This window comes from Lithobates pipiens, unplaced genomic scaffold (genome assembly GCF_037356315.1).
Source record: "Lithobates pipiens isolate NorthernLeopardFrog02 unplaced genomic scaffold, aLitPip1_a1.2 Scaffold_13, whole genome shotgun sequence".
NCBI lineage: Eukaryota > Metazoa > Chordata > Amphibia > Anura > Ranidae > Lithobates > Lithobates pipiens.
Genome location: NW_027507718.1, coordinates 282,813,520 through 282,838,856, shown reverse-complemented (window position 1 = coordinate 282,838,856; position 25,337 = coordinate 282,813,520).

Sequence of the window (25,337 nt, the reverse complement as noted above, 5' to 3'; positions counted from 1 at the left end):
GCGGCACTGGTGGGCACTGATGGGCAGCACCGATGCTGCTGATCGGCTCTCCTTGCCACACACTCTGTCAGTGTGAGGCGATAAGAGACGATTACGCGCACCTCCTGTATTAACACGTGAATGGCTGTGATTGGACACAGTCGCTCACATGGTTAAAGAGCCACGTCAGCGGCTCTTTACAGAGTTTGGGTCGCGTCGTGTCCTAGCAACACGGGCGCGATCGTCGCACTGCGCACCCCCGGGGACAATAACCCCTGCTTTATTTCTACTTATTAGAGCTGAAGAAGTATCTTGGATAGACTATGAAACATCTTCGGCATTGCAACACAAGTCCAAGTAAATGTGACTAACTGCTACTGAATTTAATTTGAATCGTTGTTACATAACCTGGCAATAATTCTTAAGTTTCACCCTCTGTCTAGTACCCTGGTTGAACGTCGCCAAGCTGACGAGAGGGCTTTCCTTGCAGCTCTGGTCCGAACATGCATAAATATGGTGACAGAGGGTCAAGGCTCAAAGTAGCACGGGTGCTGGGGTTGCAAATAGCTGAGTAGCAGGTGGAGACACACCAGGACAAAATAAATCAGAGACAACCCGGGAGATATGTTCAAAATTCACAGAGCAATGTTAAGAGCAAGTCAGGTCAGCAACGGAAAATCTGTCAGAAAAAACAGAAACACAGGAACACAGATCACAGTTACCAAATATCAGCACTTACCTAAATTAGGCAGTTTGGTGCCATCCCTTTATTTGGCTGTGCGCAGGCATGTGCCATTGCATGCAGACATGTACGCACACAGGTGCTGCATTCAATGTTTCTCAGAAATTTTTCACCCAGCATCTTTGATTTTTCAATTGAGTTTTGTCAAGCTTTGTAGTGCCTAAAGAGCCACCCACAGCTTTAGTTGCTGCTAAAAGATTCCAGCCGTGTATGGTCAGCTCAAAGCAACATTAAAGCGGAGGTCCACTCTAAAATGGACCTCCGCTCATCGGAATCCCCCCCCCCTCCGGCACCACAATCGGCACCTTTCAGGGGGGAGGGGGGTGCAGTTACCTGGATAATCCAGGTAACTGCACCCACTTCCGGGCTAGCTCTCTGCGGAAAGGGGCGTACGTTACGCCCCTTTCCGCAAGCGCCCGCCCCCTTCAGCAAGTGCCCCGCTGCCTGCTGGGAAACACACAGCTCCCAGAGGCAGCGGGGACCGTCCGGATTGCGCCGCGCGGCTCGTGCATGTGCAGTAGGGAACTGGGAAATGAAGCCGAAAGGCTCCATTTCCTGATTCCCATACCCAAGATGGCGGCGGCACGAGCGAGCGATCGGCTTCGGGTGCCGACATCGCGGGCACGCTGGACAGGTAAGTGTCACTATTTAAAAGTCAGCAGCTGCAGTATTTGTAGCTGCTGGCTTTTAAAAAAAAAAAAAACGCGGAGTCCCGGTGGACTCCCGCTTTAAGGCTTTTTATTTGTTTGTTTTTTAACTAAAGTAACAATTATGTTATACAGTACTTACCTGCTCTGTGCAATGGTTTTGCACAGAGCAGCCCTGATCCTCTTCTTCTAGGGGTCCCCGCTGGTGCTCAAGGATCCTCCTCTTTGGCAAGTGCCCCCATGGCAAGCCACCTTCCATGGGGCACCCATGCATGCTTGCTGCTCTGTCTGCGTCTAGTGTCACACACTGGGTGGCTCGGGCCCTCCCCCCTGCTCACTGGGCATTGATTGACAGCAGCAGGAGCCAATGGCTATCATTCTGCCCAGGGAGGAGGGAGACAGAGGTGAGAGGCGTTGCTCTTGTGCACATCGCTGGATCGAATCGAGCTCAGAAAAGGGGCGGCTGGGGGACATTTTGCAGCACAGAAGGTTGCATTAAGGTGCAAAAACCTTAAGGCTGTAGAACAACTTTAAGTTATTTATTAGAGGTTGATAACTGACAACTGTCAGAACCTGCAACCTCTGCTGTGTCTGGTGGTATCTCTTCTTGCTGAGCCACCTGGGATGCTCAACAGCTCCCTGGACAATTCCTCTACTGATCTTGAACCTTGTTTCCCTTGAACAGTAACCCCTTTGCTCCTCTCATAAACGTCCTATTTTAGCCATGCCTTTGCACTTTTCATTTGCTAGATTATTGTGCTCTCTCTGGCCAATATCTTGCTCTTGTCACTTCTACTACCGTCCGTACCACTCGTTACCGACCTTTGGCTTGTTCCTCAATTAGGCTTCTACTTGATTCCTACCTGCTATATCTGCTACTGAACCCTGACTTACTTACCTTCTGGTGAGGCGATTCTGAGGACAGCGACCTGGTACTAACACACAGCAAAACCCACCATCAGAAGCTCTGCTGGACACCAGTTAGTGCTTAGGCTCCGTACCTCAGGTGAGCCGGTGTCATCTGCCAGGTTTACCTGCTTTTATACTTATGCAGCTGGTAGGTTGGAGCCTCTCCACTGCTATAGCTACTGGACTCAAAACCTGACCCCTGATAGTGACAACAACAAAGCAGTTGCTGACTATGCCTACTAAAATCTACATGGTTAGGAAGAACTATAATATTACGCTTGGTGTATTAGTATCCTTGACACCCAAATAGGTCTTTATTCAGAATGATACAAATTACCAAAGTGTAACAAACTTAATTTGAAAATTTTTAACAAAGGTTCTCTAACAATGAATTCAACGGTTCCAAGTTTCTTGTCTCGCAAATAAAACATTGAATCCTGCAACATAGAGTCATACTCCAAGATCTGCCGAAGAAGATGGCTGACAACATAGTAATACACAAAAATGAACAATAGCTTTGTGGTAATGAATGCCTTCAAATGTCTAAAAATACCCATAGGCATTATTTAACCAGTAATAAATAACAATCTAGGGACATATGACAGATTTGCCCCAAGGCAATGCAAGAGATTACTTATCTGGAATCCTCAATGGTTGTCTTAAGCAGCAGATAAACATATTTAACAGATGCTCTTTCCTCTTAGTATGTGCCCTGTGTGTTTATACTTGAACTAATGAAAGCTGGTCACCAGTGGATGCTTGGACAACATGCACAATCGAATATCCTCTCAAAGTGTTTTGACCCACTTTTACCCTAAACAGAAAATACTCCTGTCACACAAGCATTCCTGCTTAGGCAATGGATAAGTGAGGTGGGAGGGTACACCTCCCATGTCCCATGTGACTTATCTTTGGGAAAAAAAAACATAGATTGGGAAAGATTATGTAGCTTGCCCAACCACTTTGTCCTCCTAAAAACAATACTTTTGGAACCATTGTAGGATACTGAATTCTTTTTGGATCATTACCCTATTCAGCTGGATCTGGAAAATTTTATTTAAGTTTAACAGATACCTTAATGGTGCTCACAGACTTCTATTGCTGGTAAATGTTCATGCACGATTCTCTAGCACTAGGACTAAGCAGTGCTATCACAACCAAGAATGTCTATAAGCAGCTTAAGACCTTGCAATGGGGAAAAACAGTATTGTCTTGGGACCATGATTTCAAGAAACGTATTATCTTTTTGAGACCTGGTGGCCAGGTGTATCTGCTGTAGTCGCACGGAGCCCATAGTAATACAATTATTCTCCAAACCTATTAATTTACTCATGTCTTTGGCTGGCCTCAGGTTGATGGTGCCAGTACAATAGAGGACAGTTAGAGGTACACACGTGATCTTCCTACCTTTAGGCCAGCATTATTAGTTGTTAGATAAACAGAAATAATTGGTATGGTTTATCATTCTGGTTTATGCTATGGTGAGATGCTCACAGACACCTCCGGGTTCCAGCTTCACACGGTAACCGACATTGATTGAACAAAGCCTTCTACTCTGTTTACAAGTTTGATTCCAGGACAATTGAGGGCCAGTTTTGCCTGAAGGGTACCCATTTACGCTAAATCAGTGGCATCAGGTGTCTGTCTAATGATTTTCGTTACATCTGCTTGTCCTCAAAGACGCTGCAATGTTAAAGTAGGATTCATTATTTTTTTCTTTTTCAACACTCTAAAACTGCAAATTAAAAATAGAGCATTTTTAAAACAAGTACGAGAGTGGATTAGGGTAGGATAGAACCGTGGGTTCCTGGCAAGGAATAAAAATGTCTCATCACTTCCATAAGATGGTAACACCCATTCTTCATTTCCCACTCATACTGATCAACAGGCTCTACAAGATGGCGTATATGAAATAAGGATAATGCAAAAAAAATATTAGATTTTTATGTACAGTATGCATGTATGCACAAAATGTGACTTGCAATTTCAGAGTATTTACATTGACAAAAAAAATACTTTAACGCCGCTTTAGGAAATGGTGCAATTTAGTGTGCTTGTCAAAGGCAGCTGCAGCAGAAACACTGTTTATTCGTTCTAGGAAGGGGGCGAGAGCTCAAGGAGAGTGTGGGAAGAAGGCAGACGGGGCTATGATTGACAGTGACAGGAGGCCCCTTCCCTACATAAACATTTCTGTTGCAGTTACCTGTGATAAAGCTTCATTGGACACACAGAAGGAGATTGACTTACCTGTGTTCTTCTTCTCCCTGGACTCTTCACAGTGCTTGGGGTACTGCAACCCTGGCTCTTATCCCCCTTCTCCTATTCCCTAGTCCAGTAGGCAGGGCTATTATCAGCTGTAATTTAGGCCTGCCTACTGGACCAGGGAAAAGTAGTAAGTGACCCTCTGTCTCACAGTATAAACAGCCCTCCTCTGCACTACTTACCTTTGTTCTCCTTCTTCCTAGACTCTTCATAGTGCTCAGGGTACTGTAGCTCCTGTTCTTCATCCCCTTCTCCTACTCCCTGGTCCAGTAGGTCAGGAATGGGAACAGGAGCTGCAGTACATTAAGCACTGTGATGAGTCCAGTTAGACAGAGAACAAGAGGTAAGCAGTGACGAGGTGGGTGATTTGTACTGTGAGACAGAGGGTCACTTACTACTGCACTCTGCACTCTGTGTCATTACTCTCACACAGAAATCAAGGTCAGTAGTAAGTAAGTCGACTACTACAAACCCCTGAAGAGGTTCCTCCAACGTTCAAAATTGGACCCTGGCTTCTCCAATGTACCTCCACAGATACATTCCCTATTCTACACTCTCATTTTATACTATGAATGTAGTGGTACCCCCGTAGGCGCTGCTGGTGATTGTGGTCCGTCTCCCACCCTGCACAGCCAGGCACATGAATTTCCAGAAGTACTTTAGTCAAGAAACGGTCCTTATACTTTGTTTTGTTTTGTTTATTTAGGAGAATTAAACTTGGTTTGGGATGGGGTACATATGGGATGCCCACTTGATTGCAGATAGGAAATTTAAAGGCTGAACTATATACATCTTTGGTATATACAACTTCTTCTCTTCAGCTCCAGCACATACACTTGCTTGCAGACTATCACTCCCAGGGCCAGCTAGCACTGATGTGGAGACCTGACACTGACTCTGTCAGGCTCAAAGCAAATGCACTTTGCAGGCAGGGACCACAGGCCCCTATGGTGTAGTAAAAATAGGTAGTCCTTAGTGCTCCATCCCAGACCTCTCAGGCGTGCCTCCCAGTCCTCCTGACTGTGTGTCACTCCCCAGCCCTCTTGGTGGTTCCCTGTTCATCCTGGAGACTTGCCTGGCAGTGTTCTCCCACTGTCCTCCGTGCTCCCATGCCTCCTGTCCAGGACACCTCCATGGATTTAGGAAGGTCCTGTCTGCACCCGAGCCCAGGTCCAAGGTCACCCCCCCCCAGACTGGGGAGCTCCCTCGAAGCAACGGCAGCCTAACACTCCATCTCCAGCTTCCACCCGAACAACTCCTCCCCAGCTGGGCTGACCTCAAGTTGGGGATTGGTCAGGGCCCTCAGAATACTCCAGGCAACTCCACCATACTTCCCCTCCCATTCTTCTAAAAGGAGCCAGAAAATTCGAGAAGTAGGGGGGAGGTCTCAGTGATGCTACCTGTGAGTCATCCAGCTCTCCCTGGATTTCTACCCAACCCAGGACAAAACACAGACAAGATTGGCTGCCAGCCAAGCCTGCATAAATTTACCTGAAGTAGAAAAAAACTATTTACACTTCTAGCACTAGAGGGTGCTACAAGTAAATCAGTTCAGACTCTGTTTAGCCACATCTCTTTAAAGCCCAATTCACACTGCCATGACTTGTTGCACGATTTTGCTGTGATTTTACGGTGATTTTGATGTGATTTCAGGGAATGCCTGTGTAAACTTGAGGTCTATTTACCTCAACTTGCATCAAAGTCGGACTACTTTGAAGTCGGTGTGACTTGAAGTCACACAGATATGAATGGTTATCATTGGGAATCATGGAGTATGACTTGTCATGCAACTCTGATGTCCAAAGTCACAGGAAAAGTCACACAAGTGTGAAAGGGGCCTTAGCCATACCCAATATTCAGTGCAATTAGAAACAAGCCCATTTGTGCCGCTGTACGCACATTTTATCATTTTCAGCCCAGATGGCCCAACCAATAGTTTTGCACAAAGGCCCACTCATTTTAGAAAATACCCTGATGTAATTAGTACATTAGCAATACACTACAATGGCTTAAAAAATATATGTACATGGATAACTGCACTGTATTGCAAGTAATGCCCTCGCAAGAAGAAAAAAATACTACATGTGCCTAGTCTCTTGATCTTTCGGGCTTCATTCACACAGGTGTTTAGGCCCATACAGCATGAATGAGCATTGGCAATTCGTTTGTGTGGCTGGAGCTTCATGCAGGCTGCCTAAGTTACTGACTGGGGACATAGTGGCTGTATGGACACAACTGCATGTCCTAAATAGACAGCAGTGCAGGGTTGGGTGCATGGCCCTGAATGCACACTGTCTGTGCTCTGTACCTGTTTACCTGTGGTCTTTACCTCTCTACATCTGTTCAATGCCCAGAATTTATAAAGCTTGTCTGAGCTGTCAGAAAAAAGGGGGAGCAGAGCCTAAATTACACTCTGCAGAGCTCAGTTGGGAGAGCTCTGAGAGTTAATTGGAGGGAAGGGACACACCCCCCTTCACACATCACACAGGAACAGAGCTGTGTCTGTCAATCACCTGGAGCTCCCTTCCCTGTCATCTTTTTTCTATTGGTGTCAGGAAAACTTTTCATAAGAGATTCAGGCTGATAGCAGTGGAATGAGACAGTAGACAAAAATACATATGTGCTCTTAATTGAGACAAGTGCACACTATAGAGGGATATGTCTTGCTCATATTTCATGTCTAATGGCAACCACGTTAAGCTGGCCATACATGATCGAAATTCAGCCTGTTCAGAGACCAGCTGAATTTTGATATATATATATATATATATATATATATATATATGGGCAGGCTGGTTGTACAAAAGTAATTCTATCGAATGACTTGTGTACAACCAGCCTGTTCGGAAATTTTCTTTTGATGAGTGCCGTCGGCTATGGCCAGCGCTGCTGATCAGTGTATTATGAAGGTGGGAAGCCTCCCCACTGTAAAAATACAAGTCCAGTATGTGAATGGGGGAATCAAGTCATTTTCTTTCATTCAACCCGTTGGTTGAACAAAAAAAACAAAAAAAAAGACTCCTCATTGGCCAGCCTTAGGCTGAAAGACACACACATACATTTTGCAGATTTAGCATTAGATAAAACACTTAAGAGGTAGAGACTGCATATTTATTGAGAAAATCATTGTTCCCCTCAAGCACTTCCATGATGGGATAAAATTTTAAGTCACATTATGTTTCACAACCATTTTTCAGTGAAAATAAATCACTTGAGCAGAAAGTAATGTAATTTATACTTTCAAAATATTGTGTCCTCGGGGTGTCCTCTTGAACTTCAAACATAAGCTTTGTAATTATTGTACCTATCAAAGGAAACCTATAACTTTACCTCAGTCCAACCTTTCCGCCTGGCCTATAATATTTAACAGTTAATCGATAAACCACATTTTAACATAAATGGTTTGTATCATGCCTTATTTGGATCTAATCTGTAATAAGGCTGCCTATTTCAGATATACAGTGAATACATTAAACAAGATGAGGCTTTCTGTGTAATAAGTAGCAGTGAAATTGTCATAATAATAAATTGTGTTACCTAAAAAAGAAAAAATTATAGATATATATATATCTATATATATAGATCTATATATCTAGATATATATCTATATACCTATACCTATCTATATATATATATATATATATATATATATATATATATATATACAGTACATCTATATATATAGCTATATAGATATATATATCTATATCGATTTATATATATATATATATATATATATATATATATATACAGTCAATATAAAAAGTCTACACGCCCCTGTTAAAATGTCAGGTTTCTGTGATGTAAAAACATGAGACAAAAATAAATCATTTCAGAACTTTTTCCACCTTTAATGTGACCTATAAACTGTACAACACAATTGAAAAACAAACTGAAATCTTTTAGCGGGGGGGGGAGTAAAACTAAAAAAACTAAAATAATACTAAATACTAAAAGAATACTGAATACAGCGTTTTGCCGCCATTGGCAGCCGAGTAAACCCAGAAGTGACATTGTGAGGTTGCTTCCTTGTTTTAACATTGGAGACCCGATCAAAGCCATTTCCAGCTTCACTTGGGACTCCACACAGCTGGTGGACAAGCCGAATGGTCGCTCCGGTCTTCCGGTGGGACGGGAGACCTGGGCAGAGCAGAAGAAGGTGGCCAGGGAGTGGCGGATGTCCCCTCCTGCTCCTTATGATAACGACCAAATGGATCATTAGCCGTATCAGTTGTTATAATGAGAGAGCCAACAGCTCTAAAAAAACATACTGGGGTGATGCCTACTGGTGCATGAATCACCCCCGTACAGCCACTTCAACCAAATAGCGTACAGGTATGTGATTTTGTGTGAAGTGGTTAAACTTTTCGACAACTTTATCCCTGACCTGTCTGGTGTGTTCCTTGGCCTTCATGGTGCAGTTTTTTCACTAAGGTTCTCTAACAAACCCCTGAGGGCTACACAGAACAGCTGTATTTATACTGTGATTCAAATACACACAGGAGGATTATATTTACTAATTAGGTGACTTCTTAAATTGGTTCCACTAGATTTTAGTTAGGGGTATCAGAGTAAAGGGGCAGAACAAATGCACTCCACCCTTATCAGATATTTATTTATAAAAAAAATTGAAATCCATTTATCATTTTCCTTCCAATTCACAGTTATATGCCACTCTGTGTTGGTCTATCACATAAAATCCCAAAGTTTTTGGTTTTAACATGGCAAAATGTGGGAAATTTTGAGGAGTATGAATACTATATATATATATATATATATATATATATATATATATATATATATATATATATATATATATATATATATATATATATATATATATAGTATATATGAAAACAAATTTAAAAGTCCCCAGAGCAGAAATGGTGACAAAAAAATAATTAATAATTAAAAAAATATAACAAACCGGGGAAGAGCCCTGGGCCGGATGGCTATACGGTCATCTATTACAAAACCTTTCGTGACATTATAACGGTCCCACTCAAGAAAGCCTTGAACTCTCTGTCTACGCCTAGACAAGTTACCCCAGATTTCCTCTCGGCACATATAACAGTGCTACCTAAAAAAATATAACAGTGTCAGATATCTCTTTTGACACACTAAGGACATTTTCCTAAAGTTCCATTTGATGGCATTACAAATTATCACTTTCAGCATAAGGTAGATGTAAAACCTGATTTTTAGTTTGCCAAAGCACTGGGTACTAGAAACAGTTGCCATATATTTAAAATAAGATACTTATTTTCACCTTTTTTATTCTTTACTCACATAGGTGGATGCAGCATGGGTCCGATGCTGCATCTGTCCCCCGTCAGCTCTAAGACCGAGAGCTGAGTGATCCAACACCGCTGATCGCTCAACTCTAAGTCACAGATAGCTGATGACTGTCAGTCACCGTCTCTCTGCTCTGCCCCTCCAGTTATCACTGGAGCGTTGTGCTGTGGAGGGGGTGGGCTGGCTCAGGCTCTCAGCGACTCGCTGAGTGGATGAGCATGCTGCCGATCCAGGCATCTGGGTGCATCCCACCAATGTGTTTGGGATATTTTCAGAGCCTGGAGAGCTCTGTGATGGCACCTGACAGTGGGCTTTAGGAGGCGCAAAACGAACTGCACTACTTTGATCCATAGAAGAAGTACAGCCAAAAAACTTAGGCTATACCTTTCTTTTAAAGGTTTTTAGCTATCCTCTACTCTATCCAAAACTAAAATAAAATTAAAAAAACTTTTAACTATACACACTAGGGTTAGCCACAGATGAGAAGATTTCCAAAAGAGATACTGTATTTGTTTGCCCATAAGAAACCATCAAGCACTAGGATCACCCATATTTCCTACATACAGGCACAAGCATAATTCTTTCTTCCTTCTTCTGTCGGCTATAGCTGGTGACACTAATCATTTGGAAAAAAACCTGATAGAGTATTTGTACAGAAGTTGATCGATAGTTTCTTACACTTACTGCATGTCCTTATTAGAAATATTTCCCCTGGCTTTTTCAAAATGTGGACTTATTGGGACAGCAAGTGAGCAGAATCTATCCAATTTGGTCAGCAACATAAGCTGAAACATGGAAAGGTTAGCATCTCTGCTTATGCTTTTATTACTTTTCTTAATTGTGTGATATGTCTGTTCACTCCCTGTGTGGTCATCAGGACAAGAAGTAAGGAAAACTGTCCCTACTGTAGACGATGTTCCCCAGATCTAGTTATTTACAGTGGATTAGCAAAGATACTGTAGACCCAAATGCACCTCCTTGGCACGTTACCCAAAAATAAAAAATAAAAATTTGGGTGGAGTTTAGATTTAGCAAATTTTGCTTGTCCTTGAAAAATTTCCAAGCAAGTGGGAAATATACCAAAGGAATCATGTGAAGTTTAGTGTAATATTTCTTGCCATATCGCTAACATTTCATACAGGTGGAACTTTTCTGCCAATGCTCACATTTAAGGTGTGTGTACCTGTATTTCATCCTAACTATGACATTTTTAAGTATATAAGCCATCCAGAAGAATACTCTTTGCAGAACTGTTCATCTACAATAGGCTAAAAATGTATATATAAAATACTTTTATCGAGAGACAATACAGCCAACAAAGGCAGAGAGGTTTTGTGTCTAATACCAGACTCTTGCAGACTATTAATTTGTGGTTAGCTTCCTTGTACCTAAGAAGATTTCCAGATGTTTATCCTTCTAAATCACTCAGAATAACACATCAAAGAGAATATTTGCATTTTCTATCACAGATAACAACATTGACATACTGCATGCTGACTCATACAAACTGCAGAACTAGACGGATCATTATTAATTTGTACTCTATAAGAAATGAGAATAGGTTTAAAAAAAAAGTACCAGTGAATATTTGCATTTTCACATATGTATTTTAAATATACGTCAATCGGTAATTAATATCAGATTGTTTTGACCATATAAAATTTGCTTCACCATCCAGATTTTGCGCTAAGATAATTTTGATGCACATTTACCACTTTCAGACCGGAACATTTTGCTGGTAAATGACCAGAGGTCTTTTTACACTTTGGCACTGCGCTGCTTTAACTGGTAATTGCGCGGTCATGCAATGTTGTACCCAAACAAAATTTGCGTCCTTTTCTTCCCACAAATAGAGCTTTCTTTTGATGGTATTTGATTGCCTCTGCGATTTTTATTTTTTGCGATATAAACGTAAAAAGACCGCAAATTTTGAAAAAAAATGATATTTTCTACTTTTTGTTATTAGAAAAATCCAATAAACTCAATTTTAGTCATACATTTAGGCCAAAATGTATTCAGCCACATGTCTTTGGTAAAAAAAAAGTCAATAATTGTATATTTATTGGTTTGCGCAAAAGTTGTCACATCTACAAACTAAGGTACGTTTTCTGGAATTTACGCAGCTTTTAGTTTACGACTGCCTATCTCATTTCTTGAGGTGCTAAAATGGCAGGGCAGTACAAAACCCCCCCAAATGACCCCATTTTGGAAAGTAGACCCCCTAAGGAAATTGATAAGAGGCATGTTGAGCCCATTGAATATTTTATTTTTTTGCCTCAAGCGATTGAATAATGACAAAAAAAAAATATTTTTTTTTTTTTTACACAAAGTTGTCACTAAATGATATATTGCTCACACATGCTATGGGCGTATGTGAAATGACACCCCAAAATAAATTCTGCTGCTTCTCCTGAGTACGGGGATATCACATATGTGGGACTTTTTGGGAGCCTAGCCGCGTACGGGGCCCCGAAAACCAAGCACCGCCTTCAGGCTTTCTAAGGGCGTAAATTTTTGAGTTCACTTCTCACTACCTATTACAGTTTTGAAGGCCATAAAATGCCAAGATGGCACAAAACGCCCACAAATGACCCCATTTTAGAAAGTAGACACCCCAAGCTATTTGCTGAGAGGCATGTTGAGTTCATGGAATATTTTATATTTTGCCACAAGTTGCGGGAAAATTACAAACTTTTTTTTTTTTTTTTAACAAAGTTGTCACTAAATGATATATTGCTCATGCATGCCATGGGCATATGTGAAATGACACCCCAAAATAAATTCTGCTGCTTCTCCTGAGTACGGGGATACCACATATGTGGGACTTTTTGGGAGCCTAGCCGCGTACGGGGCCCCGAAAACCAAGCACCGCCTTCAGGCTTTCTAAGGGCGTAAATTTTTGAGTTCACTTCTCACTACCTATTACAGTTTTGAAGGCCATAAAATGCCAAGATGGCACAAAACCCCCACAAATGACCCCATTTTAGAAAGTAGACACCCCAAGCTATTTGCTGAGAGGCATGTTGAGTCCATGGAATATTTTATATTTTGCCACAAGTTGCGGGAAAATTACAAACTTTTTTTTTTTTCACAAAGTTGTCACTAAATGATATATTGCTCACGCATGCCATGGGCATATGTGAAATGACACCCCAAAATAAATTCTGCTGCTTCTCCTGAGTACGGGGATACCACATATGTGGGACTTTTTGGGAGCCTAGCCACGTACGGGGGCCCCGAAAACCAAGCACCGCCTTCAGGCTTTCTAAGGGCGTTACAGTTTTGAAGGCCATAAAATGCCAAGATGGCACAAACCCCCCCCAAATGACCCCATTTTGGAAAGTAGACACCCCTAAATTTAGGGGTACACTAGTGAGACTAGGTAATAAATGGCGGGTGCCCTGAAACTATAAAAAAATAACTAACCAACCAGCGTCACCTGTAACAGTTATATGGTGATCACTGGTGAAAGGGTTAACTAGGGGGCAATTAGGGGGCTTTATGCGGTAGTATATGGGGGTCCCTGGCGCTATAAAAAGCTGCAGCGAACCTAAATACCTACCTGCCTAACTAGCGTCACCTGTGACACTAATACAGCGATCAGAAAAACGATCGCTTATTAGGCTGGGTTCACACTGGAGCGATGCGGGAACGCCACGAATGCGCGGCGGGTTCCCGCATCGCATGCCTCCCGGCGGCAGTTCACACTGCCCTATACGAACTGCTGGGAGTGTCAGTGAAATGTTACTGACACCCCCAGATCAGTTCGCATATCGCAGTGCGATCTGCAAACTCGGATCGCATGGTGTGAACACCCATGCGATCCGATTCTGCTGCGGGCCAAAAAAAGGGTCCCGTGCGAATTTGCGGCGGGTGCGGCGGGTGCGGCGAATGGCTGAACTCGAATCGCACAGAGATCGGATGTGATTTGCACTGCAGTGCGGTGCGAATCACATCCGTTCTCATAAACCGCTGCAATGTGAACCCAGCCTTAGTGACACTGGCGACGGGGGGTGATCACGGGGTTAAACCTTTATTGGGGGGGTTAGGGGGGTACCTTAGAACTAAAGGGGGCTAACCCTAACTGCCCTAACAGTTATTAGTCACAAATGACACCCGCCGGGTGATCAGGGGGTTAAACCTTTATTAGGTAATAAATGGCGGGTGCCCTGAAACTATAAAAAAATAACTAACCAACCAGCGTCACCTGTAACAGTTATATGGTGATCACTGGTGAAAGGGTTAACTAGGGGGCAATCAGGGGGCTTTATGCGGTAGTATATGGGGGTCCCTGGCGCTATAAAAAGCTGCGGCGAACCTAAATACCTACCTGCCTAACTAGCGTCACCTGTGACACTAATACGGCGATCAGAAAAATGATCGCTTATTAGGCTGGGTTCACACTGGAGCGATGCGGAAACGCCGCGAATCCGCGGCGGGTTCCCGCATCGCATGCCTCCCGGCGGCAGTTCACACTGCCCTATGCGAACTGCTGGGAGTGTCAGTGAAATGTTACTGACACCCCCAGATCAGTTTGCATATCGCAGTGCGATCTGCAAACTCGGATCGCATGGTGTGAACACCCATGCGATCCGATTCTGCTGCGGGCCAAAAAAAGGGTCCCGTGCGAATTTGCGGCGGGTGCGGCGGGTGTGGCGGGTGCGGCGGGTGCGGCGAATGGCTGAACTCGAATCGCACAGAGATCGGATGTGATTTGCACTGCAGTGCGGTGCGAATCACATTCGTTCTCATAAACCGCTGCAATGTGAACCCAGCCTTAGTGACACTGGCGACGGGGGGTGATCACGGGGTTAAACCTTTATTGGGGGGGTTAGGGGGGTACATTAGAACTAAAGGGGGCTAACCCTAACTGCCCTAACAGTTATTACAGTCACAAATGACACCAATGCAAAAAAAAAAAAAAAAAAATGACATTGGTGTCACTGTGACTGGGGGGCAGGGGTAATTGGGGGGGTGATCGGGGGGTAAAGGGGGGGTGTGAGTGTGCCTGGCATGTTCTACTGTGTGTGTAGAGTGTTGGTGCAACTCACCGATCCGCTCTCCTCCGTGTCGGAACGAAAAATACCGACACGGAGGAGAGAATACATCACTTCCTCTCCTGTGTTTACATTACAGGAGAGGAAGTGATGTCACCGGGGATTTCTATTCATCGGGAGCGATCGCGAGGGGGTGGCCATGAATGAATGGCCGCCCCCTCGTCCCGGATCGCTCCCGGACGAAAACCGACCGCCGCAGGCACCGGGCGGGGGCCCGATCGGGCCCCCGACCCGCGGGAGGCAAGGGACGTACATGTATGTCCTTATGCCTGCCCGTGCCATTCTACCGACGTACATCGGCGTGCGGCGGTCGGCAACTGGTTAATGCAAGATAGAGAAATACAAATCTTCTAATTAGAGGAATATAGTTTGATATATACAGTATATAAAAATATATATATATATATATATATATATATATATATATATATATATATATATAGATAGATAGATAGATAGATAGATAGATAGATATATTGATCAGGGTCATATGGGTAGTTTCTGTTGCCATTATGATTTAAAAAGAGTAAACACAGTTGATTGATAATAAATGGCTTCAGCCAAACACTAACCATGAGTGAAAGAAAAGTTGTTGTGTTATCATTTATATTCTCTGCAAAATGGGCAAGAAATCATAAATTCTGCCAGCGTATGTAAACTTATGAGCACAACTGTGTTTTATTTATATATATATATATATATATATATATATATATATATATATATATATATATATATATATATATATATGATTCACAGTATATAAACCTCTTACAGAAATATATGTGAATGATTCAAAACCAAATAAACCTCCAATGAAGATGCTAAAATAGGGGCATGGTAATGTATTTTGGTATAGATGAAAGACCTCCTTTAAGAAAGCCTCTTATTTCTCTTTTAGGAAGAACAAGGTTTAATATCCTGTTTTAGTAAAGTGTCTTGTATTTTAGGTTTGCCTTTGCTATTCAGTGACAATGCACCCACCCCCCAACCCACTTATGTTTACCTTGCCAGAGGAGAGGCGCATTTGTACTTACCGGTACCACAATACCAGCATATGTGATTATCAAAGAGATGTTTGGCTTTCTTGGTATTTCGGATTTATCTCCTCTGTTTTAAATAGATATGGGGATTTAAATTGTTCAGAGTATATTGTTATGCACCGTATATATATCCCCTCCTCCTTGGATATTTATGTTTACTTCAACCTTTTTAGGTCTGGATTGTATCCCATGGGCCGGTAGGCAAAACACCTGAGACAGGTCCTGTATTCTTCTCCTGTGTTGTTTTGATGATTTGTGATATTTAGTAAGAAACTCTATGTAACACGCTTGCAATATATGTATGGTCCTGAAGAGGCGGGGGACCCCACGTAACCTGTAGACCGGTTACAAGTACATGTATCCACCATATTTACATATTTTTGTATTTATCACAAAGTTTTTCTTTGTATGTCAGTGTTTTTTAACACTGTATTGGTGACGCATTTTTTATGTGAAATTTAATACAATTTATATATATTTTTATTCTGGTTCTGTTCTCATTTGGCATATTCAAAGTCCCACTACTCTGCTTTTTATGGGATGATGCCAATGTGAACCCGAGATTGGATTTCATGACATGTCATCTGCATTATAACTTTCCTCTTATGCTCACCTTGTCAACACTTCCACGCAGCTCCTTTCTTAATCACAGACATCACAAATAGTGATGGACGAACTTCCGACGGGACGTTTCGCGAACGCGAAACGCGAACGGACACAAACGTTCGCGAAAACGACCGTTCGCCGCGGGCTCCATTGACTTCAATGGGAGGCGAATTTCGCAAACCTTTAGGTCGAATTTGCGGCCACGGGGTAATTATTAGGGGGTAGCACGTAGTCCCACCACCTGGACAATAGCATAATACATGTATGAGGTGAATTTGGGATCGATAACTACAAGCATTTTTTTTTTATTTGGGAAATTGTTCTGACAATTCAGGACTATGGAGCTAATGAAGGCAATGGAGGAGAGGGAAGGTCAGGGACCAGGGTAGGCAAACAAGAGGGTGCAGGAGATACAGAGCACTGACAGCAGCACCGTAATACAGAGCACTGACATCAGCACCGTGACATACAGCGCTGACAGCAGCTCCGTGACATACAGCGCTGACAGCAGCTCCGTGACATACAGCGCTGACAGCAGCTCCGTGACATACAGCGCTGACAGCAGCTCCGTGACATACAGCGCTGACAGCAGCTCCGTGACATACAGCGCTGACAGCAGCACCGTGACATACAGCGCTGACAGCAGCTCCGTGACATACAGCGCTGACAGCAGCTCCGTGACATACAGCGCTGACAGCAGCTCCGTGACATACAGCACTGACAGCAGCTCCGTGACATACAGCGCTGACAGCAGCTCCGTGACATACAGCGCTGACAGCAGCACCGTGACATACAGCGCTGACAGCAGCTCCGTGACATACAGCGCTGACAGCAGCTCCGTGACATACAGCGCTGACAGCAGCTCCGTGACATACAGCACTGACAGCAGCTCCGTGACATACAGCGCTGACAGCAGCTCCGTGACATACAGCGCTGACAGCAGCACCGTGACATACAGCGCTGACAGCAGCTCCGTGACATACAGCGCTGACAGCAGCTCCGTGACATACAGCGCTGACAGCAGCTCCGTGACATACAGCGCTGACAGCAGCTCCGTGACATACAGCGCTGACAGCAGCTCCGTGACATACAGCGCTGACAGCAGCTCCGTGACATACAGCGCTGACAGCAGCTCCGTGACATACAGCGCTGACAGCAGCTCCGTGACATACAGCGCTGACAGCAGCACCGTAAGCAGCCCCAGGAGGAAGTCAGCACAGCACAGGGATGGTGTGATCCCCTCATAATAAGAACCCCCAGGAGGAAGTCAGCACAGCACAGGGATGGTGGGAGCCCCTCATAATAAGAACCCCCAGGAGGAAGTCAGCACAGCACAGGGATGGTGGGAGCCCCTCATAATAAGAACACCCAGGAGGAAGTCAGCACAGCACAGGGATGGTGGGAACCCCTCATAATAAGCAGCCCCAGTAGAAATATGACACCGCTCAACCTCTTCAAAGAGGAGGGTAGGGGCATATAGTACGGTGTGCTTTTTTGGGTCAGGGAAGTGAGCCAAATGAATTAAGAAGGTCTGTGTGCTTGATTCCAAAAATTGTTTATAGACATATACATGGTCTACTGATCACATGTGTTGAATTCCTCCGAGATCCATGCCTCATTCATTTTTAGAAATGTGAGGTAGTTAACACTGTCGTGAGCTAGGCGAGTACGCTTATCGGTCACAATCCCCCCTGCTGCGCTGAACGTCCTTTCGGACAGGACACTGGATGAGGGGCAAGCCAACAGTTCGATTGCAAATTGGGCAAGCTCTGGCCAGAGGTCAAGCCTGCCCACCCAGTAGTCTAGGGGTTCATCACTCCTCAGAGCGTCCACATCGGCCGTTAACCCAATGTAGTCGGACACCTGACGGTCTAGGCGTTCCCTGATGCTGGATCCGGATGACACCTGTCGATGGGTCGGCTGAAAGAATGACCTCATATCCGAAGTCACCAACACATCTTCAAACCGGCCTCTTCTTGCAGGCGCTGTTGGATTGGTACCCGCAAATCCTTCTCTGGGAGTGGGAATTGCTCCTCTGCCAGCGCACGCAAAAGCAGAATGCAGCATTTCTCGAAGCAAGGCCTGGAAGTGCTGCATTCTGACAGCCCTCTGCGACGGCGGTAACATTTCCGCCATTTTGTGTTTGTACCGGGGATCTAAGTACGTTGCCACCCAGTACTGGTCCTTGACCCTCATGCTTTTTATACGGGGGTCCCTATTAAAACACTGGAGCATGAAGGCCCCCATTTGCACTCAAGCGGAAGGTATGTGGTGGTGGTGGTGTTGTTGGTGGTAGTGTCTTTGGGGGTGCACATAGCAGAGAGTGAAGAAGAGGGTGCAGATCGAGAGGATGAGGAGGGTGCAGAAGAATAAGGCTGAGTGAGCCACTCAACCAAGTCTGGTGCGTCCTTTAAAGTAATTGAACGCACCTTCTGCAACTTCCCACTTTGGCTCAAGGCTGTTGCTCCTGCCCTACCCCTACCACCCCTGCGGAAGGGCCTGCCTCTTCCTCTGCCTGTCATTTTTTAAATCACCCTGTGACAAAACTCTTAGTCCCTATACCGCTGAAGGACTGCTGCAGTATAGGGCAGCGGTCAGCAGTAGTGCACGTCAACCCTATGTATTGTGGACCGATAGCGGTCCTTACAGAACAGCAGACTGTACTGCACTCAGGCCTATGTACCGTAGCACCCTATACCAAGTTACCAGTCCTTATAAAAACTTTTGTGGACCAAGCAGGTTGTGTGTTAGTGATTAGCAGACTGTACGTCAGTCCCTATACCAATGAAGGACTGCTGCAGTATAGGGCAGCGGTCAGCAGTAGTGCACGGCAACCCTATGTATTGTGGACCGATAGCGGTCCTTACAGAACAGCAGACTGTACTGCACTCAGGCCTATGTACCGTAGCACCCTATACCAAGTTACCAGTCCTTATAAGAACTTTTGTGGACCAAGCAGGTTGTGTGTTAGTGATTAGCAGACTGTACGTCAGTCCCTATACCAATGAAGGACTGCTGCAGTATAGGGCAGCGGTCAGCAGTAGTGCACGGCAACCCTATGTATTGTGGACCGATAGCGGTCCTTACAGAACAGCAGACTGTACTGCACTCAGGCCTATGTACCGTAGCACCCTATACCAAGTTACCAGTCCTTATAAAAACTTTTGTGGACCAAGCAGGTTGTGTGTTAGTGATTAGCAGACTGTACGTCAGTCCCTATACCAATGAAGGACTGCTGCAGTATAGGGCAGCGGTCAGCAGTAGTGCACGGCAACCCTATGTATTGTGGACCGATAGCGGTCCTTACAGAACAGCAGACTGTAACGCACTCAGGCCTATGTACCGTAGCACCCTATACCAAGTTACCAGTCCTTATAAGAACTTTTGTGGACCAAGCAGGTTGTGTGTTAGTGATTAGCAGACTGTACGTCAGTCCCTATACCAATGAAGGACTGCTGCAGTATAGGGCAGCGGTCAGCAGTAGTGCACGGCAACCCTATGTATTGTGGACCGATAGCGGTCCTTACAGAACAGCAGACTGTAACGCACTCAGGCCTATGTACCGTAGCACCCTATACCAAGTTACCAGTCCTTATAAGAACTTTTGTGGACCAAGCAGGTTGTGTGTTAGTGATTAGCAGACTGTACGTCAGTCCCTATACCAATGAAGGACTGCTGCAGTATAGGGCAGCGGTCAGCAGTAGTGCACGGCAACCCTATGTATTGTGGACCGATAGCGGTCCTTACAGAACAGCAGACTGTAACGCACTCAGGCCTATGTACCGTAGCACCCTATACCAAGTTACCAGTCCTTATAAGAACTTTTGTGGACCAAGCAGGTTGTGTGTTAGTGATTAGCAGACTGTACGTCAGTCCCTATACCAATGAAGGACTGCTGCAGTATAGGGCAGCGGTCAGCAGTAGTGCACGGCAACCCTATGTATTGTGGACCGATAGCGGTCCTTACAGAACAGCAGACTGTACTGCACTCAGGCCTATGTACCGTAGCACCCTATACCAAGTTACCAGTCCTTATAAAAACTTTTGTGGACCAAGCAGGTTGTGTGTTAGTGTTTAGCAGACTGTGCGTCAGTCCCTATACCGCTGAAGGACTGCTGCAGTATAGGGCAGCGGTCAGCAGTAGTGCACGGCAACCCTATGTATTGTGGACCGATAGCGGTCCTTACAGAACAGCAGACTGTAACGCACTCAGGCCTATGTACCGTAGCACCCTATACCAAGTTACCAGTCCTTATAAGAACTTTTGTGGACCAAGCAGGTTGTGTGTTAGTGATTAGCAGACTGTACGTCAGTCCCTATACCAATGAAGGACTGCTGCAGTATAGGGCAGCGGTCAGCAGTAGTGCACGGCAACCCTATGTATTGTGGACCGATAGCGGTCCTTACAGAACAGCAGACTGTACTGCACTCAGGCCTATGTACCGTAGCACCCTATACCAAGTTACCAGTCCTTATAAGAACTTTTGTGGACCAAGCAGGTTGTGTATTAGTGTTTAGCAGACTGTGCGTCAGTCCCTATACCGCTGAAGGACTGCTGCAGTATAGGGCAGCGGTCAGCAGTAGTGCACGGCAACCCTATGTATTGTGGACCGATAGCAGTCCTTACAGAACAGCAGACTGTACTGCACTCAGGCCTATGTACCGTAGCACCCTATACCAAGTTACCAGTCCTTATAAGAACTTTTGTGGACCAAGCAGGTTGTGTGTTAGTGTTTAGCAGACTGTGCGTCAGTCCCTATACCGCTGAAGGACTGCTGCAGTATAGGGCAGCGGTCAGCAGTAGTGCACGTCAACCCTATGTATTGTGGACCGATAGCGGTCCTTACAGAACAGCAGACTGTAACGCACTCAGGCCTATGTACCGTAGCACCCTATACCAAGTTACCAGTCCTTATAAGAACTTTTGTGGACCAAGCAGGTTGTGTATTAGTGTTTAGCAGACTGTGCGTCAGTCCCTATACCGCTGAAGGACTGCTGCAGTATAGGGCAGCGGTCAGCAGTAGTGCACGGCAACCCTATCTATTGTGGACCGATAGCGGTCCTTACAGAACAGCAGACTGTACCGCACCCAAGCCTATGTACCGTAGCACCCTAGACAGACCAAGTTACCAGTCCTGATAAAGAGCTTTGTGGAACAAGTGAGTTGTGAATGATTAGCAGACTGCAGCAGAAGGGCAGCAGTCAAGTATAATATTCTTTCTATATTTGGAAGAAAGAATATTATACGTGTACAAGCCTATTACCGTACCACTGATACCAGTCCTGAAAAGAACCTTTGTGGAACTAATAGTAACAGCAAGTCTTTAAAATTATCCTCACTGCCTGACACACTGCTTCCTGCCTGTCCCTATACAAATTGGCAAAAAAGAGTAGGCTGGAACGATTAGCTGGAACAGCTCTTTTGTGGACCTGATAGTAACAGCTAATGATGATGATGATGATGATGATGAAGAAAGACTAATCTGGCTGAGCTGTCCCTAAAATAGCAGCATACAGCGCTCTGTCCCTTTATCTAAACTGACAAAAGAAACTCAGGCTGCTGACCTAACACCTATACCAGTCCTGAAAAGAACTTTTGTGTACCAAATAGCTAGCGTTTTCTCTGTCCCTACTCCACACAGGATCCTTTCCCTACAGTGACAGAAGAAAGAATGTAAAATGGCCACCGGATCGGGTGTATTTATAGGTTAGGGGGAATGTCCAAGTGTCCATGAGCTGTCATGTCTCAATTGGTTGTCCTGTAACACATGATAAACGTGTCACGAAAGGTTAAAGTTCTTGTATACATTAAACACGTAAGTCCGCCGGGGCGAACGACGGAAAAAGGCGTTCGAACCCGCGGACGGCGAAAGTCGGAAATTCGCCGCGAAACGACCGCCGGGCGAACCGTTCGGCCATCACTAATCACAAATTACCCAGTGCTTCCCAATATGGGGGAGTAGGTCACTTCCTCCCATGATGCAGGGCTTAGGCCCAGCAGCCAATCACCAGGCCTTAATACTGTTTTGTGAAAGAGGAGGGGACATCTCCAATCCTGTGTAAGCTCCAATACCAGTCAACGCAGTCACTGAGTTTGCACTCACATTGCCAACATACATATAAGTGTTTTAGGTTAAGAGACTATAGAAAAACTAGAGACCCTGTCACTTTGCCTATTTAATGACAAGGCACCCATTCCCGACGCACCTATACTCATCTTGTCAACACTCCCACACATCGAATACAGTCACTGAGTTTACACTCACATTGCCAATGTACATATGTGTGTTTTAGGGTTAGAGACTATAGAAAAATTTAGAGACCCTGTCACTTTGCCTATTTAGTGACAAGGCACCCATCCCAGATGCACCTATACTCACCTAGTCAACACTTCCACACAACGAACACAGTCACTGAGTTGACACTCACATTGCCAATGTAGATATGTGTGTTTTAGGGTTAGAGACTATAGAAAAATCAAGAGACCCTGTCACTTTGCCCTATTTAGTGACAAGGCACCCATCCCCGACCCACTTATACTCACCTTGTCAACACTCCCACACAGCCAACACAGTCACTGAGTTTACACTCACATTGTCAATGTACATATGTGTGTTTTAGGTTTAGAGAAAATAGAAAAATGAAGAGACCCTGTCACTTTGCCCTATTTAGTGACAAGGTACCCATCCCTGACCCACTTATACTCACCTTGTCAACACTCCCACACAGCCAACACAGTCACTGAGTTTACACTCACGTTGCCAACATACATAAGTGGGTTGATTTTAATGAAACTCTGTAAATCTGCCCTAAATGACAAAGTCAATTTTATATCCTTACTATTTTAGTTGGCCACACAGTAATTATTCAGTTTCATAATGGAAAGCAAATACCAAGATATTGTTTTATACAGTTCAAAAAGTATTAATGGTGTTCAAGCTCCACTAAGGATGACCATATGCAGCCAGATGAAAGCATTGTAAGGGATTTGAGCATGGCTTTTGACCATAGTGCTGAAAAGAAACACAGTGTCAAGCATTCCTGAATGTGAAATATATTTTACAACTTGTTGGAAAATCTTTTTGCAACCTAAAGATTCTCAAAGTTCAAACAGAATGAAGACAGTAGTGAGTTACAGTTGTGCACTTGATCCATCTGTTGCTTCCCTAGATTTAATTTTACTGCTGTAGCACTAATAGCCCCTGTACACACGGTCGGAGATTCTGCCAACCAAATCCGTCGGATTTTGTCAGTCGGATTTAGTCCGACGGATTGTGTCCGAAACTGTTGCATACACTCGGTCGGATTAAGTTGTCGAAAAATCCGATCTTTCAGAACGTGATGATGTCATTTCGTTATGATGGGACTACATTCAGGCTAGTAGCCAATAGCTTTGATGTAGGAATTTGATCTGAGCATGCGTGGCACTTGGTCCGATCAAAATTCTCTACACATGATCGGAGTATGTCCGATCGAACCAGTTGGTCGGGAAATATTTCCAACATGTTGGAAAATTGGGTCCGACGGATATTCCGATGGAATCAGTCCAATGCATACCACACACAGTTGGATTATCTGACGACACGGTCCGATAGGACACATTCCGACGGATTCTCCGACCGTGTGTACAAGGGCAAAGAATTCTCATTGGTTTGTAGGAGTCACAGTATTTGCACTAAGCTGTATCATTTATTTATTTATTTATTTATTATCTAATGACAATTTTCTTGCCAAAATGTTTAATTTACATACATAAATATCATTTTTTTTTTACATATGGAATAGGTAAATGGCCACGGGAAGCCTAAATTCCTCATAATTCAGAAATTTTTTCTACTTAAAGATTATTTTTCTCTACCTCACACAAATACCTCATACAGCCTCGCAGTTATCACCAGCAAGAAGTTGACAATAGTTTGGGAACTAGCATCTGTAGGATAATTACTGAGAACTGACATTTGGGTTAAAAGTAATACTGTAGGCATAATATAAATATCTGCATATAGTTCAGATGATCTGTGTGATGAAACCTAAACTGCATTGTGAATATTTTGATCACAAAAATTAGTAAATTTTTGCATGGTCCTTAAATTGCTGCTTGTGTTATGCCATATGCCTATGTCATGCAGTGGGTTGTAGTACCATTACATTTAAATGACACTCCAACACCATTAATATACACCCAACACACCTGGACCACAACAGGTGGTAAGTCCAATTTTGGCTTTTGATTTTACATTTTAATGCATTACCACCTCGTTCAAAATTAACAGGCTACTTAATTGAAATGCCATTGATGTGACACAAGGCCATGTTGCATGTTTGTTAATGTGCCACAATCCGCCACATAGTGTATATTTGAATGGGCCATTAGTGACTTGATGCCTGTTTTTTTTTTTTATATAAATATATTTTTTCTTATAAAATATAATATCTTATTTTATAATATGCTGTTTTACTACTTATTTCATAAATATACCTAATTACATCAGTTTCAAAGTTTTAAATTTTTTTTTGTCAGTGAAATGCAATGAAATGAAACATCACACATCTCCATCCTAGCAGATATGTGTAGTGAAAGTAGTTAATCATAAAATGGGTTTTACAGCGAGCTTTGCTGCTTTCATATGACTCTGCTCTGGCCTGCAGCTCCTTCATCTTAATTGCACTCGCTAAAGATAGGATGCCTTTAATGCAAAATTATTTTTTAAATTGAATGTCAGAAGTAGAGCTGCTCAGATGATTCACGTTATTGGGAGAGGGTGGATTCAAAGGAGGATAAAAATTACATAAAACA